This window comes from Geotrypetes seraphini, chromosome 3 (assembly GCF_902459505.1).
Source record: "Geotrypetes seraphini chromosome 3, aGeoSer1.1, whole genome shotgun sequence".
Taxonomy (NCBI): Eukaryota; Metazoa; Chordata; class Amphibia; order Gymnophiona; family Dermophiidae; genus Geotrypetes; species Geotrypetes seraphini.
The window spans coordinates 78,971,177-78,992,375 of NC_047086.1; the positions used below are offsets into that span (position 1 = coordinate 78,971,177).

Genomic DNA, 21,199 nt, shown 5'->3' on the forward strand with positions numbered 1-21,199 from the left:
GAAATTCAGGGCACGTGTTAAAACTACTTTATTTATTGATATTTTAGGGACGGAAATCTAGATGTGATAGTGTGACTATTCTGATGATTTAAAATACTTATTTTAATGTTTTAATTAATTGGAACCTGCTCAGAATGAATGGATGGGCGGGCTGTAAATATTTTTAAGTAAACAGAATTATTCCCCATGTTCTATAGATAGCACCCAAACCCCTCAACCCCTCCCCCCTTTTTATAAAACCATGCAAGCGGTTTTTAGTTCCGACTGGCACGCTGAATGTTCTGCGCTGCTCTGACGCTGTATAAGGGGGGGGTGGGAGTTAGGTGTGCAGTTGGTTATGCAATTATAGAATACAGCCAGGTGGGCACATAACATAATAAACTATTTAGCACTAAGGCCCTTTTTCACTAAGCAGCAGTAGAGGTTTCTATGACAGCCCAGGATGCTAAATGCGCCGACACTGCTCCGCCATTGCTCCAACATGCATAGGAATTAGAAACAACTAATAAAGGAGAGTGCGATTAACATTATCGCACTACAGCAGGAAGTGGCTAATGCTATGGTGCAGCTCGCAGTTTGTAATAGAAGAACATCAGAGGTAGAGCAGAGAATATCACAGTTGGAGGACTCTGCTTCAGGTTGGAGTGCTCAGAAGCAACAAATTACAGCGTTACAAGAGGAAAATGAATATTTGGGAAACAGATCACCTCAGAATAACTTGAGAGTCATGGGCATTCCTGAAAATGCTGAAGGTGGGGACCTGATTAAATTTATAGAGGAGTTTATCCCTAAAATTTTGCATATAAAATTTTAAAATGCATTTGAGGTGGAAAAAGCACATCGGATTCTCGCAAACAGAGAAGGGTATACTCGAGGACCTATGATGATTAAAGTGCTACGCTATAACCAAGCATTTGAAATTTTGGCAAAAGCACGCCAGTTGAGAGACATTAAGTGGAATGGGGCAAGAATTTATTTTATGCCGGATTTTGATAAGCAAACAGCTCAGAGGCGCAAGAAATTCTTGGACTTGAGGCCACAATTGAAGGCGGTTGGGGCTCAGTTTGGCCTATTCTTTCCAGCCATTATGAAAATCACCCATAACAACTGTACGAGGAAATTTGAACAGCTGGAGGAGCTAATGGAATTTGTGGCAAGAATCAGCAGAAACGGAACATCGGAAACTAACATGAAGTGTCAGAGAAGCTGTTAACGTTCATAACATTTGTGCGTGACAATTTGAATGGCTAGAGGTGCTAATAGAATTTATGGCTGGATTCAGATGAAAAAGGAACATTGGAAAACAATATGGAGGGTCAGAGAACTGATTAACGTTCATAGCAGCTGCACGTGACAGTTCGAATGTACAGAGGAGCTAATGAATTTGTGGCTGGATTCAAAAGTGCCAGAGAAGTTGTTAAAAGAAGCCTTCGGTTGTTGAACTGGTTTTGGCTTTAGTATAAGTACAGTTATTGAGTCATTGTTTAGTGGCAGGAGAGATTTCATACAGATGCCTGCTGTTTCAGGGTGTAAGACTAGCCTAAGTATTGGAAGGTTAGAATGAGGGGATTGTGGGGATTTGTTTCAGGGAGGGTTGGGGAATTACATGCAAAGAGTGTAAATGATAGATTGTGTGTAAGTAAATGGGGAGAAGTTTTCTATAGGCTGTATGAATGGTTGCTATATATGGAGTGTGTGTTTGGTTTGAATGTTGGATGAAAGGGGTTGAAAGTGATTTGGCATTATTGGGTCTCCTATGGGGTATTATTTTGTTCTCCTTGTATGCAAAACAAATTGTTGATGAGAAGCATATTCCATCTACCAGGGTATTGGAAATGTTATCCAGAGTTATGGGTGTAATAATTTTGGTCATCTATGAGGGAATGGGTAAAAGACAGATGATGCTATGATTCTGTTTTATTTCACCGGTTATTGCGGAATCCACCATTCTAGGATTTAAAGGCAAGATAGATGCACATCTCCTTGCAAGGCGCATAGAGGGATACGGGTGACTAAGGTTACTCCAGGGTACACCTGGCTGGGCCTCTGCGTGTGCGGATCACCGGACTTGATGGACCTAAGGTCTGATCTGGAGATGGCAGTTCTTATGTTCTTAATGTTATGTTACAATACTCTAGTATATATTATATATTATACCGAAGGGATAACAGAGACCCTGTGAAGAAACCTACCACTAGTCTTATGACCTCCACTAAGATATGATACTTGTGAGAAAGAGGGTCATTTTAAAAGAGAATGCCCCTTGATGGAGTGCTCTTTGGGGTAAGCACAGATTCCTTCATGAAAAAAGAAGGGATGAACCAAGCTTTAAAAAAAAGGTGTAAGAGTTGCAGGAGTGGAAGTAGCCCTGCTGGATATGGGGGAGCAACAAATCATTGATGTCTGGTCCATTGGCCCAAGACTAGGGATTGAGAAGAAGGAAGGAATCCACCATTCTAGGATTTAAAGGCAAGATAGATGCACATCTCTTTGCATAGAGGGATACGGGTGACTAAGGTTACTCCAGGGTACACCTGGCTGGGCCTCTACATGTGCGGATCGCCGGACTTGATGGCTTGGGCTCCCTCTTGCCCCGATGTTATCGGGGGGGGGGGTCGCGGCTGCCTCAGGGCAAGAGGGCTTGGGCTCCCTCTTGCCCCGATGTTGTGTTTGGGGGGGGGAGTGATTAATCGCGGCAGGAGAGATGCCTCATCTCCCCTACCGCGATGCCATCACTCCTCTACCCGAACTGCCGCGGGTCGCGCCAGTTCGGGTAGAAGAGTGATGGCATTGCGGTAGGGGAGATGAGGCATCTCTCCTGCCACGATGGTTAGGTTGCCAGGCCGCTGAACTGATGGCGCCAACGGCCATCAGCTCAGCGGCCTGTTTTTCGGCACTTAGACCTGGTTTTATTTCATCTAAGTAAAAAAGGTCTAAGTGCCGACTAAACTGTATTGGTTATACCTGTTGTACGGCTAGGTGTAGGTCGGCCCACCTCCCGCCCACTGCCCGCCCTTTCCCCTCCTCTAAACACACCTCTTTTCTCTCTGTGCGTTTAGAGGCAGGGGAAAGGCCTAAGTTGGTTTTAGATATGTCTAAAAAACAGCTTTGGTTATGAGTACTTGGACATCAGGCTTTTTGATCGTCCAAGTAGCCATTTAGGACACTTTTTAGACATTTTTTTAAAAATTATTATTACCCCCATAGGGTTTAGGTCCAACTTTGCGGTCCAGGGTGGGACTGAGACTTATTTGCATATTGATTTGCCTAGAGTAAAAGTGACTATTGTGAACATAGGAACATAGTAGATGACAGCAGATAAAGACCCGAATGGTCCATCCAGTCTGCCCAACCTGATTCAATTTAAATTTTTAAATTTTTTTCTTAGCTATTTCTGGGCAAGAATCCAAAGCTCTACCCGGTACTGTGCTTGGGTTTCAACTGAAAGGAAAACAGACCTTGAAGGGGGGAATTGGTAAGGAAGAAGGGGGAACTTCGTCTTAGAAATTGGAGGTCCCCTGCAACTAAAAAGATAAGTAACAATTGACCTGAGAGGGGCCCTCACCTTAGCCTAGAGGGCTGACTTTAGGACTCCAGGGTTGAAAATCCCTAGAATGCAGAGCAGGTCTGGCTCTTGAATGACTCTCTTCCTGGGAAAAATGTCAAGGATAACTTTTTATAAGATTGAAATATAAAATGTTCCTGTGCCAGCCAAGGATTATGGGCTGCTTTTGAAGGCCGCTTATTATAATACACTGTTTGAAGTAGTGAAAAGGTTACTTAGCACAGGTAACTTAAGCTGTACAAATTGAAAGTAAAGATGGTATGGGATTTATATGTCTTATCATTCTGATGATTTCTTATCTTCTCAGCTATCTATCTTGGTGGATCCTCCAAAATATTATAGGAGTGAACAATATTCATACCCTTTATTGGCAGTGTAGATAGAGATGTGCAAGTTGGAAACTGAAATGTACTCTGGAAATATATAATGTTCAAGCCTCATAATAAGCTATCCTGAGTTCTAACTCCTTTTAATTTATTTATTTAGGGCTCCTTTTACAAAGGTACACTAGAGGTTTTAGCGCGCACTAGCCACTACCGCCTCCTTTTAAGCAGGCGGTAGTTTTTCGGCTAGAGCGCACTAATCGTGTGCGTGCGTTAAAAATGCTAGCGCACCTTCGTAAAAGGAGCCCTTAGATTTTTAGCCCATCCTCCCCAAAGAGCTCAGAATGCGTTAAAGTTTACATTCACAGTGTTATAATATAGGGTTTACATACATTGTGTTGTAATATATCTTCATATAGGATTGCTTACTGATGCTGGTGAAGAGTTGAGGGCATGACTAGGCAAAAATCTATATTTATACTACTAAACTGAAAACATGAAAATGATAGAAATAATAGTTTATTTACATAAAAATAAGATCTGCCTTTAGATGTTTAAAGTAGAAATAATTAGAATATAAAATTAATTTTGGAACATTTAGAATATTACAGAATAAAAGTCAAATGTCAATCTTACAACTGCTATAATAAACACTGATAAGAAATTATTTGGACATAGCATGCTACTCCCTAGATTCCTGAGAAAATTAAAGAGTCATGGGATAGGAGGCTATATTCTATTGTGGATTAGGAATTGGTTATTGGACAAAACAAAGAGAGTAGGGTTAAATGGTCATTTTTCTCAATGGAGGTGGGTGGATAGTGGAGTGCTACAAGGATCTATAGAGGGACTGGTGCTATTTAAAATATTTGTAAATTACTTGAAATTGGAAAAGCAAATGAGGTTATTCAATTTGCAGATGACAACTACAGAAAACTGTTCAAAGTTGTTAAAACTCATGCAGACTTTGAAACCTTGCAGGAAGACCTTAGGAAATTAGAAGATTGGTCATCTAAATGGCAGACAAAATGTAATGTGGACAATAGCAAAGTGATGCATGTTGGGAAGAATAATCCAAATCATAGTTTTCAGATGCTAGCATTTTAGCATATAGGGATTTAAGAATTGGAGCATCAACTTAAAGAAATATTGCAGTATCTTCGGTCCAAAGTCAAATAAGCACACAGCATAACATAATTACTCACCAACCAATATTTCTTCAAAAATGCTTAGAGTATCTTCTATCTTCAAAGACTGTGCATAATTGAGAATACAGCAGTTAGACTGATTTTTTTATTTAAAGAAGTATGATCATGTCACCGATTTCTATCGTCGATTGCACTGGCTTCCAGTTGAGGCATGGGTTAAATTTAAGTTCGGCTATATTTGTTTTAAGGAATTAACAGGCTTAATTCCAGAGTATCTTATGGAATCTTTCATTATTACAAATTCTAAACATTCTAGAAAATCTCATTCATTATTTTCATTTCCTTCTGTAAAGGGATGTAAATATAAAAAATTCCAGAAACGATTGCTGTCTTTTCAGGCTGCCTTATCGATTAGGGATCTGACTCACATATTCACATTTTCAAACTTGGATCAACAATTTTGATGTGCCTTAAAGACGCATCTTTTTACAGAATCTTTCGGAAGTTAGATATTGGATGTTTATTCATTTGAATTACTAGTCTCTATGAACCGCATAGAACTTAATGGTATTTGTGGTATACAAGTGAGTTTTTTTGTTATGTTATGTTTATGTTCTTTTGTGAGTTGTTTCTGAATTGTCATGGCACAACATCCAGAAGTAGTCAGCCTTCGTACTCTCATTCCAGAAGCCTTGGTAGTGACGCTCCATTAACTGAATGTCCTAGTAAAAAGGTTCTTGTTCGTCACTCACCATACCAAGATTTTCTGGAAAAAAGTCAAGATGTGAGTGCAAAAAGTATATTTTTAATGACATGCAACAGCCAAGTTTCTGATATGAATCAAGGGGGTTCTGAAATCCTTCCTTGTATGAAGGAGACTTATGGTTGCCCAGAAAGTTTTCCACTAACCACTTGAATGCCTCCTAAGCTTCAAGCTCACCTGCTGAGAGTGATTGCTTAAAATCTTCATCCTGCATAATGGACTTGATCTGTGGGCCTATAAATATCCCTTCCTTCAGTTTTTCAGTGCTGATTTTTGGAAATTTCTTCATAAGATATTGAAAACCTGGTAAGTTTGCTTTACCCATGGCCTTTACCAGGTTCTTCATTAACCCCAGCTTGATATGAAGAGTTGGAAGAAATATTTTATGAGGATCCACCAATGGCATAAATTTCACACTGCTTGTCCCTGGGTTATAGATATCCCTCAGCTGCCAGCCACACTTGACATAATGTTCCGCTGTAGATCTGCTAACCCACAAGCACAGAAAACATCAGTATTTAGGGCTCCTTTTACTAAACTACATTAGGGAATTAACGCGAGGAATTTTGCACGCTACATTGCCACGTACGCTAGACCTTAACGCCAGCATTGAGCTAGCGTTAGTTCTAGCCGTGTAGCACGTGGTATAGCATGCGGTAATATCCTGCGTGCGCTAAAAACACTAGCACCTTAGTAAAAGGAGCCCTTAGTGCAGGGGTGTCCAATGTCGGTCCTCAAGGGCCGCAATCCAGTCGGGTTTTCAGGATTTCCCCAATGAATATGCATTGAAAGCAGTGCATGCAAATAGATCTCATGCATATTCATTGGGGAAATCCTGAAAACCCGACTGGACTGCGGCCCTCGAGGAATGACATTGGACACCCCTGCCTTACTGAATCTTCCTTGCATTCCCATTAGCATGCCAATGACCTTCAGATCACCACAGATGTTCCACTGGTGTGTTTTATAACTGATTGCTTCTAGTAAATTCTTCATATTCTCATAAGACTCCTTTAGATGAGCAGAATGGCCAATTGGTATACTTGGTTTGGAATTTCTGTTGTGCAGTAAAACTACCTTCAAGCTTCCCTGTGAAGCATCAACGAAGAGACGCCATTCATCTGGACAATGCACTTGTGACAAATTGTTGAAGAGCCCGTTCATGTCATGACAAAAGCACAATGAGCCATTTACATTGAAGAATGTTGTTAAGTTATGATTTCTTTTTCTGTAATGAGTTATATTAGTATATTTTGCAAGCAAGTGCTTTTGCTTAAGCCTTGAAGCAAGAAGTTCTGCTTTTTCTTTTGAAAGATTTAGATCACAAATAAGATCATTGAGCTCAGCTTGTGTAAAGGTCTCTGGTTCTGAATGTTCATCATTCACATCAGGATCAGATTATTCTGGATTGTGACCAGCTGCTGCATCATCATCATATTCCTCGTCATGTTCCACAGAAGCAAGTCCATCTTGTGAAGGTACCAGGACAGGCAGTGAGTCATCATGAAGAACAGGCCTAATAGCAGAATCCAGAGTAGGATATATAATTTCGATCTTAGTATTAGCTGAGAATCCACTTATGTTCACAAGGCAAAAGTAGCAATCTTTAATATGGTCTTGCGGTTCCTTCCATATCAATAGGATTGCAAATGACATTGATGCTTTTCATTATTTGAGCCAGTCACGAAGTTCGGTGAAACAACTGGTACAGATGATATGTGGAGCCCAAGACTTATCCTAGTCACTCAGTGGACAGCCAAAGTACAATTTGTATACCTCCTTCAGATCTACGGTAATTGGGTGATGTACTTTCATCGTGAATGAACCACAGACGTAACAATCTGGATGATTAGTAGATTGTCTTGGCATGATAAACACTGATATTAATCACCATAAATAATGTCTGTAGCATTAAAAAAAACCAAAGAAAACTGTTGTTAACCCTCCCTAAAACGACTTCAGTTAATACAGAATACTGCAGCTAAGCTCATTTTTAGGAAACAAAAGTATGATCATGTTTCCCCTTTGTTGATGAAGCTGCACTGGCTCCCAGTTCGCTTTAGGATCCAATGTGCATGCATAATCTTCAAGATTCTCTATGGAATATTTGATCCTTTTGGCCCCTTATGTTGGAATTCCCTTAGACTTTGCCATTTGAGAAACACACAAAGATATAAGTTAGCCTTCCCTTCCTTTAAGGGAATTAAATCTGCTGGGAAGCTCAGTCGATCTTTTGTTTTTAAGTTTGTAGAGATCTGGGTGAACTTCCTGACTAAATTAGGCTTTTAGGCCAGTTGCAGTTATTTTGTAAATTCCTGAAAACTTTGTTGTTCTCGCAAGCTTAAATGGTTTAACTACAGCCTCAACGAAATGATAATATTATAGTTATTTTTCTTATGCTTTTCTTATGTACTTTAGTTTTTAATTAGTTCTTCCTTCTCTTATGTTTTCTTCTATGTACTATGTACTCTAGTCTTAATTATATGTGAACCAAGTTGAGCTCCACTGGGAGATGACCCAGTATATAAACCAAAGATTAGATTAGATTAGATTATTCTATAAACGCATGATATATTGCCCAATTAACGTTTATAATTATATATGATGAGCCTCAGTACAAAAATGTGACGTGCTAGTGAAAAATTAAACAAAGATTTGAAATCAGCATGAAAAATACTACAAAACCCACCCAACATTAACACTGATGAAAATGATGTTTTGTACTGTGTAATCACAGTGATTAATCTGTATTACATCCTGATATGAAACTTTGTTGAGAAAAACAGAATACAAATACAAATGAATGTGTCAGTCTTTACAAACTAATGTAGATCATTCTTTGCTTTGTAAAATTGGAGACATTAGTGCTTCTGGAGCACAGAAGATGGACACATATTCCTTTTCATAAAAGTAAAACTAGGAAGAAAGAACTTAACTACTGACCTGTCATTATGACCTCAGTCATGGCTAAATAAAACAGCATGGTTTTACCAGACAAAGAACAAACAAATCTGGTCAGACAAGCTATTTAATTAAGAGCAAGTGTCAGATATATGCATTTATATTTTAGTAAGACTTTTGTATTAAATATTGTAGGTTGCGGTAGTATAATTGGATATAGACCAGGGATCTCAAAGTCCTTCCTTGAGGGCTGCAATCCAGTCAGGTTTTCAGGATTTCCCCAATGAATATGCATGAGATCTATGTGCATGCACTGCTTTCATTGGGGAAATCCTGAAAACCCGACTGGATTGCGGCCCTCAAGGAGGGACTTTGAGATCCCTGATATAGACATAAAGATCCCTTTGTACTGGGCTACCTCAATGATTTGCAATAGATTTTTGAGAACTATTATTTTTTCATCCGGTCAGTTTAAAATGAGGTAAGCATGAAGTTACCAGAATATATATTAACTAGTCTTTAAGCCCGTTACATTAACAGGTGCTAGAATGTGTCTGTCTGTCTTTCTTTCTTTCTATTTCTCTCTCTCCTTGGCCGCTGTCTGTCTGTCGTTTTTTCTTTGTTTCTCTCTCTCTCCTTGGATGCTGTCTATCTTTTTTTCTTTGTCTATCTCTCCTTGGCCGCTGTCTGTCTTTTTTTCTTTGTCTCTCTCTCTCTCCTTGGACGCTGGCTGTATGTCTTCCTTTCTGTCTGTCTCTCTGGCCCCCTGTCTGTCTGTCATTCTTTCTGTGTGTCTCTCTAGACCCCTGTCTGTCATTCCCCTTTCCCTCTCCCCCTGACCCCCTGTTGTGCCATGCCTGCCTGCTCCATGGCCCCCTTATGTTCCCCTCTCCCAGAGCAAAGCATGATTGCTGTCTGCCCCCCAGCACACCCCTCCCCCCAAAGCAGCCCCTTTTCCCTCTCCCCCTGGCCCTCTGTTGTGCCATGCCTGCCTGCTCCGTGGAACCCTTCTGTTCCCCCCTCCCAGAGCAAAGCATGATTGTTGTCTGTCCCCCAGCACAACCCTCCCCCCAAAGCAGCCCCTTTCCCTTTCGCCATGGCCCCCTGCCTGCCTGTATTGCTCCCAAACCCGGAGTCCTGGCCCACCAGCACGAACTGCTGTCACTGCTACTGCTCCTCCTCAAAGCAGCCTTCTGAGGATCACCGACCGGCTGTAGTGAACCTCGCAAGTCGCTTTCCACCTTGGTGGCACGTTCCCTCTGATGCGATCCCGAGGTGGAGAGCGGTCTGCAAGGTTTGCTACAGCCAGCAGGTGATCCTCAGTAGGATGCTTTGAAGAAGAGCAGCAGCGGTGAATTTTGGGGTCTTACAGTGAGTGAGGGTGGGAGGGGGAAGTCGCTGGCATGTTCCCTGCCTCCGTGTTTGAAAATGGAATTTGGCACGGAGAGACACATCACGCTGTCAGGGAACACGCTGTCCTAAGTGCGCATGTGGGCTTAGGGTTTTATTATAGAGGACAAGTTGTTGATTACATAATATAAGGTTAGATTCTGTTCTGAAAGTTTTTCAGCTTCATGTTTACCTCATAATGAAGTGTATAGTGTGGTATTCAGCCTATGCCTGCTAGGAGTATCCCCAGAGCAGTGCACAACTCAAGAGCAGACACTCCACAAACAGCTCAATTTAAACCCCAAACTGAACATTTTGATGACTTTCCTTCTTTGACCCTTAGAGGGAGCGGGAGAGGAGAGTTGCAGGTTTCTCAATCCCCACACAGCTCTAGTTTAGTTCCCAGCAGTCACCTGCAGGCTGGAAGCAGAAACAGCCAGAAAACCTTTTCACCTGAGGGTTTGGGGTGTGGCTACAGGCTATTACACCAGAGAGCTGAACATTTAGAGAGACAGAAGGAGAAGCAGCAGCAAGAAGAAAGGCAGAGAGACTCAGGCTTGAGAGCTCTGAATGGCAGTGAGCAGCTGGAAAGTATGGAGCTTACTGAGGCTGGTTTGGAACCACCTAACTGCATGCTTGAAGATTTCCAGGACATGGAGCTGGAGCCATATGCTGAGCCACGGATTGGAGTCCTGCCAATGGAGATTTTCCGGACTGAAGGCAAGTAATTCAGATTGCCTAAATGCTTTACTTGAACACTGCTTAACTAAGCTGATTAAATGTTTTTGTGGTAACCCTGAAGAAGGTGTGGTACTTGGAGGCACCTCTAAGAACTGTAAAAGACTTTTTTTGAGATTTGGTGTTTTTTTTTCTTTTCCCTCTGGGTGGGGGAAGGGCTGTTACCAGTCCCAGGAAGTGGGGAATGCTCCGCGTTTTCTGTGGTGGGATTGAGGGATTGGCGAATTGTGACCATGCAGAGCACACTCCCTGGCCAGCAAGTCAACTGCTGGGGCCTAGTGCCATAGCATTAGCACAGGCTGAGGATATCAGCCCAAAAGACTGTTTGTTTGTTTTTTTGAATGTTTGAAAGTTTGGACTATTAATCGGCTGGAGAAGCTTGAATTATGTGTTTTTGAACTTTATTTGACTGACATTAACCCAGAGACTGTTTAGAAGTGTATTGTTTGTTTTGGGACTATATTTTATATCTGGAACATCCTGACAAGATTGTGGGTTTTTTTCCAATATAAAACTTATTGAACTTGAAACAAGCAAGCTGGTTGAATATTTTGTTTTGAAGAATAAACCCAGTTATTGCTTGATACAATACCTACCTGGTGTGGTGGTGTTCACTTCTGCTAACCTTTTTTTTTTTTCTTGTGCTGCCCGCAGTGGCTCACAAAAGTTTTCTCTTGCCACTGGTGCCCTAGGACCCATTGCCCTGAGGCTGCTGGTGACAATAGTAAGTTGTTGGTTTCCCTTAACACTCCCTCAGACAGACACTTTAAAAAGCTTAACTGAGGAGAGCTCACTCAGGTCAGAGCAGGGAAGGCATGGTTCAAGCAGACCATATGAAACTCCAGAGCTCAGACAAACCAAGAAAGGCCAGATCAGAAAAAAGCAGACCTTCAAAGTATGCTTACACAACCCAAGGGATAACTGAAAGGGGAAAAAAACCCTCTATACTTTTACACCTGTGTATACACTAAGGGCCTGATTCTCAAAATGGCGTCTGATTGTAGGCAATAGTAGGCATCCTACTGCCATCTAAAGGACCAATCGGGATGCATATTTTTAAAAAAAATAGATGTGGCAATCGACGCCTACAATGTAGGCATCTGACTCGCACCTATACATGTCTAAGGACACCTAAGGCTGGTATATGGTTTATGCCTTAGGCATCCATAGGCATGCCTAGGCACTTCCATAGGTGTGAGACAGAAACCTTAAATGTAGGCCTGCATAATGCAGGCCTACATTTAAGGTATCTGCACAAAAAGTAGATGTGATTCTGGACTCAGCACCTACCAGTGACTGGCATACAGTAGGCGCCCATTTTGCAGGCACCTACCATGGCAGGCGCCGTTTCCAAAATCAGGGCCAGAATGATTTTTGTTTGTTTACCACTGAGCTCCCAGCTGTTTTACATGTAGCACTAAGCTACCAGCCTATGAGAGAAACAGGATCCTGTCTATTTTTCTGTATGCATTGCACTATTAAAGGACTTTTTTGTTCACTTTTAATCCATGGTCTGGCAGAACTAGTGCATCACTTAGATAGGATTTTAGATAGTGCTGGGGAGGAGCCGGCTCTCCTGGTAAATGTAGGAGGGGGTTCTGGAAGCCAAATTTAGGCTCTTAGGTATAAAGCTGACATCTAGAACCTCTAGTTCCAAGCACAGGACCCAAGAGGCCGGCCGAGCTCTGAAGTCTCAATGCGTGTTTGAGATGAGGGTACAAGGATGAGGAATTTAGATTTGTCAGGAACTGGGCAACCTTCTGGGAAAGAGGGAGTTTATTCCAAAAGGATGGACTCTACCGATTAAATAACTTACAAATATCTTTAAAAAAAAAAAAAAAAAAATGGCAGGTAGAACCAGAAGCAACAGGACTACAATCAAGGTAGGTGGTCCAGTCACCAAAGGGATCGAGGGGGTGGCCACGGAAACAGAGGGAGAGCTGGGACAGAGCACAGAGGTATCTGTACAGACCGAGGCCATCCCCACAAAAATGGCTACAGTTTCTACGCAGACAGAAACGACGGATCAACTAGAGAACAGCCTTTTACAAGAACTGAATAGCTTGAGAGAGGAGGTCATGCGCTTAAGAAGTATCCGGGATGACGAGGCCTACATCGATGATGTCATCCAGGAACTGTCCCAGATCACCGTACAGGAACCTGGCAGGACCATCCTCGGGACGCCCAAAACCACCATTCCTGCTTCATTGGGACCAACAATTGGAATTCAGGAGGAGGCTGACGACGCTGACTCCTGGCAGCTGGTAACCTCCTCCACAGGCAAACACAAAAAACCTTCCTCATATACTGTCTCTTTTTCTCACACACAGGGTAGTTCTATATCAACCCCGCAAATCCCATTGAGGAACAGATTCCAGCTGCTTCAGGGAAGACCTGACAATGAGGAACAGGAAGATATCCAGCAGGAGGTTCCGGTCCCAGAGACATCAGTACGGTCCTCCCCTAAGAAGCGTAGAGTGGTGGTAATTGGGGATTCAATGCTGAGGGGCACGGAGGGCCCAATCTGCAGACCAGATATTCAATCGAGAGAGGTTTGCTGTTTGCCAGGAGCCAGGATCCGGGATGTAACCGCCTGCTTGGACAGTCTCATCAAGCCCCAGGACCACTTCCCCATGCTTCTTATCCATGTCGGAACCAACGATACCGCCAGGAGCACCCCGGAGAGGATACCTGAGGACTTTGGTGCCCTGGGTGAGAAGCTGAGGAGGTTGGATGCACAGGTTGTGTTCTCCTCGATCCTTCCAGTAAGGGGCAAGGGAAGAGCCAGAGAGAATCGGATCCAGAAGGCAAACGACTGGCTGCAAGGATGGTGCAAGGAGATGAACTTCGGGTTCCTGAACCACGGAGAGGCACTACAAGGACTACAGGGACCAGATGGGTTGCACCTGTCCAGCAGAGGGAAGAACGTCTTTGGACACCGATTAGCCCGCCTACTCCATAGGGCTTTAAACTAGGTAAGTTGGGGGAGGGTACGGGCACTAATAACCTATCTAATGAAGTAAGCTGCAAATACCATTCAGGATCTGAGGTATATACACATAGCAATCATGGATCTGGGGGGGGTGCTCACATTTCCGTGTTCGGGGGGGATACTGACATTTCCGAGTCCGGAGTAAGTTCACACTGTGTTTCAGGGTCTAAGGAGAATACACACATTGCAAACAATACCAAAGGAGCCGATGGAGCTCAATCGGGAATATCACTAGATAGCCATAACAAACCTAGGATTTGGAAGGCTATGTACGTCAATGCCCACAGTTTGGGCAACAAGATTCTGGAATTGGAGACGGAAATGAGGGGCGCCGACCTAGATGTGGTGGCGATATCCGAAACCTGGCTTACAGACTCTCACAGGTGGGACATGGTCATACCGGGTTACAATTTGTTCCGCCGAGACAAGGAGGGCAAAATGGGAGGAGGGGTAGCACTATATGCCAAAGATGACATCAAAGTTACCAGAATCACAGATGTTAGGTACACAGGGGAATCCCTTTGGGTAAATTTGGCCAGGGGAAAGGACAAATGCCTGTACCTTGGCATAGTATACAGACCTCCAAGGCAACAGGAAGACCTTGATATGGAATTAATCGAGGACATAGAGAATATCACCTTGCGTGGGGACACAGTATTGATGGGTGACTTCAATATGCCTGACGTGAATTGGAACACACTTTCCTCTGCGACCGGCAGCAGCAGAAGGCTATTAAACTCTATAAAGGGAGCAAGACTCAAGCAAATGGTTTTGGAGCCAACTAGGGATCAAGCGATTCTAGACCTAATACTTACCAACGGAGAAAGTGTCACAGATGTCTCTGTGGGAGACACGCTGTCATCCAGTGACCACAACATGGTATGGTTTAACCTCAGAAAAGGTTTCACCAAATCCAACACATTAACTAAGGTCCTCAGCTTCAAGGACACCAACTTCGAGGACATGGGGGAATTCATCCATCAGTCGCTGCAAAACCAAGCAGAGACTGATAATGTAGAGGAATTGTGGTCAACACTGAAAGCTACCATACACGAAGCAACAAACCGATTTATTAAATCTGTAAGTAAACGACGAAGAAAAAACAAACCACAGTGGTTCTCTACGGAGGTCTCCAACCTCATAAAAGAGAATGTGCATGTGCATGTGCAAGACCGGAGGGCTAGGACTTTGATGGGAAGATAGGACTCAATAGGAAACCAAGGTGGCATGGGGGCCCCTTCTGGTGATTTGGACAGGTCGTGACCTGTTTGGGCCGCCGCGGGAGCGGACTGCTGGGCAGGATGGACCTATGGTCTGACCCGGCGGAGGCACTGCTTATGTTCTTATGTTCTTAGAAGAAAAGAGCATTCATCTCCTTTAAACATTCAGGGAAGCAGGGCTCCAGGGAAGACTATCTGGCCAAGTCAAGAACCGTCAAAACAGCAGTCAGAGAGGCCAAATTGCAGGCGGAGGAGAATCTAGCAAAGAATATCAAAAAGGGCGATAAAGCATTCTTTAGGTATATTAGTGATAGAAACAGGAACACAGGAGGGATAGTACGCCTTAGGAAACCGGACGGGAACTATGTAGAATCAGACTCCGAGAAGGCTAAACTGTTAAATGAATACTTTTGCTCAGTTTTCACCCGTGAGACGCAGGGATCCGGCCCTCAGCTACCAACAGGGGATAGCTCGATAGACCCGTTTTGCAGCTTCGAGTTTACGCCCAGTAGTGTTTACAGTGAACTATCCAAACTCAAGGTTCACAAAGCTATGGGGCCAGACAACATACACCCCAGAGTACTCAGGGAGTTAAGAGACACCTTGGCGAAACCACTATCAACACTCTTCAATCTCTCCCTCGGCAAAGGAAAAGTCCCGCTAGACTGGAAAACGGCTAATGTCATTCCACTCCACAAAAAAGGAAGCAGGATGGAAGCTACGAACTACAGACCAGTGAGTCTCACATCAATAGTAAGCAAACTAATGGAAACTCTAATCAAGCACCAATTGGATACGGTCCTTAACGAGGGGAATCTGCGAGATCCCCGTCAACATGGGTTTACAAAGGGGAGGTCCTGTCAATCCAACCTGATCAGCTTCTTTGACTGGGTGACGAGGAAGCTGGATATTGGGGAGTCCCTGGACGTCGTGTACTTAGATTTCAGCAAAGCATTCGATAGCGTACCACACCGCAGGTTGTTGAGCAAGATGAGCTCTATAGGTTTGGGAGATACCTTGACTACATGGGTGGGGGACTGGCTGGGGGGTAGACTTCAGAGGGTGGTGGTGAATGGCTCCCCCTCCGAAACGACAGAGGTGATAAGTGGAGTGCCGCAGGGCTCGGTCTTGGGCCCAATCTTGTTCAACATCTTCATAAGGGACTTGGCTGAGGGGCTTCAGGGTAAATTAACGTTATTTGCCGATGATGCCAAATTATGCAATATAGTGGACAAGAACACAACAGGACCTGACAACAAATCCAAGACCGATAGTATGGCACACGACCTCCTCCTACTGGAGAATTGGTCCAGGACCTGGCAACTAAACTTCAATGCCAAAAAATGCAAGGTCATGCACCTTGGCAACAAAAATCCATGTAAGACTTACACTCTTAATGGTGAGATCCTAGAGAGAACTGTAGCGGAACGAGACTTAGGGGTAATCATCAGTGAGGACATGAAGACTGCAACTCAGGTGGAGAAAGCTTCATCTAAAGCCAGACAAATCATGGGTTGCATACGAAGGAGTTTCGTTAGCCGTAAGCCCGAAGTCATAATGCCATTATATAGGTCCATGGTGAGACCCCATCTGGAATACTGTGTACAATTCTGGAGACCACATTACCGCAAAGATGTGCTGAGACTTGAATCGGTCCAGCAAATGGCCACACGGATGGTCACGGGGCTCAGGGATCTCCCGTATGAGGAACGGCTGAATAAATTGCAGCTCTACTCCCTAGAGGAACGCAGGGAGAGGGGGGACATGATCGAGACATTCAAGTACCTCACGCGCCGTATCGAGGTGGGGGAGGATATCTTCTTCTTCAAGGAACCCACGTCAACACGAGGGCATCCATGGAAAATCAGGGGAGGGACATTGCATGGCGACACCAGGAAATGCTTCTTCACCGAGAGGGTGGTAGATCGATGGAATGGTCTTCCGATGCAGGTGATTGAGGCCAGCAGTGTGCCTGATTTTAAAGCTAAATGGGATCGAAAGGTGGGATCTCTTCACAAAGGGAGGTAGGGAGGGTCATTGGTGTGGGCAGACTTGATGGGCCTTGGCCCTTATCTGCCGTCACTTTCTATGTTTCTATGTTTCTATGTTTACCATAACCAGGATGGAACCAAGCTGCAGGCACTAATGTTTAAAATGGAGGCAGAGCAGCTTTTAAACTAAGATTGGGGGAGAGGGGGGGAGGAAGCCGTCGCCCAGGAGCAGATGATTAGGTGAAAGATGCTATTGAAACAGGATATTTAGGGAGTCCCAATAGAGAGGTTTCAATAATGATGAAAGAAAGTGGAATGCTTTCTATACCTACAGATTCTATTAAATTATTAGATGCTGATTTGATTTCTGTAAAGACATTTCATTATCTAGGAATCCTTTTTGAGAGTAAACTCTCCTTTGAACAGCAGATAGGTCAGGTATTAAAAAAGGTTATTACTGGCTTAGACATATTTGTTCAGCCAGACGTATTTGTTCAGCAAGACCTTAGATTTTGACTACATTCACACATTAATTCTTGTCTTTGTAATATCAAGGTTAGATTACTGAATTCAATTTATTGTGGAATCAATGCAGCACTTTTACATAGGGTTTCAGACATTACATAATTCAGCAGCTAGGCTTCTGTTCAAAGCTAAAGTATATGATCATATTACTCCTTTATGATAAGTTTATACTGGTTGCCTATACATTATGGGCTTCTTTTACGAAGGTGCATTAGCGTTTTAGCGCATACACAAGATTAGAGTGCACTAGCCAAAAAACTACCGCCTGCTTAAAAGGAGGCAGTAGCGGCTAGCGCGTGGGGCATTTTAGCCCTTACGTTAAGGCCCTAAAGCACCTTTGTAAAAGGAGCCCTATATTTCTAAATTTAAAATTCTTTGACTTTTAAAGCTCTACATTATGCAGCTCCATCATACTTGGCTGCTGTAACCATTCCATATACTCCAACACGTATATTACAGTCAGTTAACTCTCAGAGACTGGTACTTTCTTCTCAAAAAATGGCTCATTATGGAACAAAAACAAAACACAAAAGCAATAATTCCACAACCAAAATGATAAAATTCAAAACAAGAGATGGAATATGACCAAAATTAACTTTATCAATTCAATTGCACTAATAGGTCATTTAGGGAGGAAAGGCGAAACCTCAGAGCATATTGCTATGTTTCATATCAGCCAATGTATATAGCACAAAATTACTCGGATCTGTGAAAAATCAATAATATGGTGAAACACACTTTCACAAGAAAAGAAACAATGTCATATAAAGAATGTAGGCAGTGCTGCTTTAGTTCCAAGGAGAAAGTTCAAACTGAACTGGAGGAAAAGCCTCAGACAAAAGCCCTCCCACCACCACAATGGTGGATAAAGGTGGTAGGGTGGTAACCTCACTGGCAAAAACCTCCGTTGTACTCCCAGCATAAAAAAACTATAAGCAGGGCTGTCTATGCTTGATAGAAGAAAAAACTTTCCACTTATCTCAGTTGATCGGTACACCGACGATGGCCAGCGTTTCACTAACTTGCTGCCTCAGGGTGTATCAAAGGTCCGATCAAAACTAAAGCCAGAAAAGAAAATTATATCAGTATACTGGACTTAAAGCATGACTTCATAACAATCTTCAGAAGCCACTATGACATACCTTTAAATAGGACGCCACAACGTCTCATCTGATCAAAAAGATGGCTGCACCATAACTGTACAGGGTTATGAACTCCCGGGGAATGACGTCAAACCCCGGAAGTGGCTATGCAATAAAACAGCTAACTAAGCTAATGACTAGAGAGGAGGGTAACGCGGTCTGAAAAAACTAAATGAGAAAAATGTTTTTTATATATATATTTTTTATATATTTTATATATTATATATTATGTTATCTTCTCATAACTTTTAAAACACAAAAGGAAAGTAAAAATATCAGACAGAACACGCGTTACGATCCTAAAAAGAAAATGTCAAAACTGTCAGAAAAATCAAAAGAAACAGAGGATCAGAAGAAAACATTCCACTCTAATTTTTGATTAAGCCCACTTGGTTCTTCACTGTCCAATTTATAAATCCAAGCTTGTTCAGCCCGTAAGAGTCGCTGTTGTCGATCGGAACAGTTGTCAATAATATGATCAATCACGCAACATTGTAAATCAGTAAATAAATGGTTATACTCCAAACAGTGTGTAACCATAGGAGCTTGGAGTCGATTATTCCGAATGCAACTTTTGTGCTCAGTGGCCCGCGTTCTAAAAGGATGAGTGGTCTGGCCCACATAAATTTTGGGACAAGGGCAAATAAAAACATAGACCACAAATGTCGAGTTACATGAAGTGATGTGTCTAAGCTCAAATGATTGACCTGAGCTCGGGTGCACGAAAACATCCTGGAGTTCCCGTGTTATTAGGCAGGTAGAACATTTTCCACACTTAAAGTGGCCAACGGGTTGATCAGTGGCTGAATGTGGTTCTGTGAGATCGGATGGGCTCAAAAGTTCCTTGAAATTCTTTTGGCGAGAATATGCCATTCTAAAATGCGTGTCGCTGAATGTTGGATGTAATGCCATTACATCCCAGTGGTGTCGTAAAATTCTGGTAATGTTGTTAATATTAGGGGAGTATTCCAAAACGCATGTAACAATGTTCTCCATATCCTCCTTGTTGTTGTTTCTCGGAAGGAATAGGAGGTCTCTGTTCATAAATTTAGCCCTTTTATATGCTTTTTTCAATACAGTTGAAGGATACCCTCTATTCTTTAAACGGGTATACAATTGCTTGCTGTTAAATTTGTAGTCTGACATATCTGAGCACAGACGTCTGTACCGAAAGAACTGTGACGTCGGCAGACTTCGTTTCAGTGCTGTGGGATGGTTGCTGGAGAAACTGAGAAAAGTATTTCTATCTGTGTTTTTTCTGTGGACAGTAGTCTGGATAGAACTTTTTTCTCTGATAACCCTGACATCTAAGAAAGAAATGGAGTCTGGATGACACTCCATACTAAATTCTACTTTCTGGTGCCTAGAGTTTAACCAGACATAGAATTGGTCAAGTTCTTCTCTAGAACCTACCCAAATGACAAAAATGTTGTCAATAAAACGTAGCCATGTAAGGATCTTATCTGAGATCCTATTTACCGAAGATTCTACATTTTTAACACAATGGGCTGGGATCCTTAACAAATGCTCACTAGACCTCATGGTACTTATCATTGAGAAGACTAGAGTAACTACAGAAACCATACAATTTGATCTTGACACGAAACTTGGGGAACTGAAAAGCAATCTAGATACTGATATTTTTGATAAAGAATTAGCTGACACACAGAAGAAGATCGATTCTTTCAGAAATAATCTTCAAAAGAACAAAATTAAAAAATTTAAAAGAGACGAAGAAGACTACGCTAAAAAAAGAGTATATCCCTGGTTAACCAATCCATCTAAACCAAAACGAAGAGAATTTGAATCCTCAGATCCGTCAGAAGGGGGATCTTTATCCAATTCAGAAGAGGATTTTTTAGAACAGGACAACACCGGAGGAACAGGGCAGAACAAAACAAAAGGAAAACAAAGAGGACGGACCACGAAACAATCAACCACACGAGCACAACGAGACAAGTCGAGCAGGACAAAGAACAAGTAGTATTTAACCTTTCTTCATATACTCTAAATACAACTGAAATTTCAGTTCTGTCCTGCGGTCTCACATTTGTTCCAGTCCAACCTCTACAAACGTTCAAATTACGTATTGACATTGAAAGGTTCTTTAGGAAGCTCCATCTTAAAGAATACTTCTCTGAACATCCCTTTACTAGTACTGACGATTCTGTCATGTGTAAAAAATCCACTTGGACCCCTCCGACATCTCCTAGTCCCCATTTGATGTTATATAAAGAACTAGTGGTTAGAGATGTGAAGAAATTTACCAGCAAAAGGAGGAAAAGATATCAACCATACAATTTATCACGAGAAGAATTCACAGCTTTGAAACAACTTAGAACAAACCGTCAGATCAGGATCTGCAGGGCTGACAAAGGGGGAGGTGTTGTGGTTTTAGACATGGCGAAATACAAGGCTGAAGTGTTTAGGCTATTGAATGTACCCACAGATTACAGAGAGCTCAGAGCGGATCCCACCCCAAGTCTAGCCCTGGAAATACAA

At 42.5% G+C, this 21,199-nt stretch overlaps 1 protein-coding gene across 1 annotated transcript in view; it reads left to right on the forward strand.

Moving 5' to 3' along the window:
- SNTG2 (syntrophin gamma 2) overlaps positions 1-21,199 on the forward strand; it is a 391,266-nt gene that overhangs the window by 125,255 nt on the left and 244,812 nt on the right. The gene's annotated exons all lie outside the window — the stretch shown is intronic.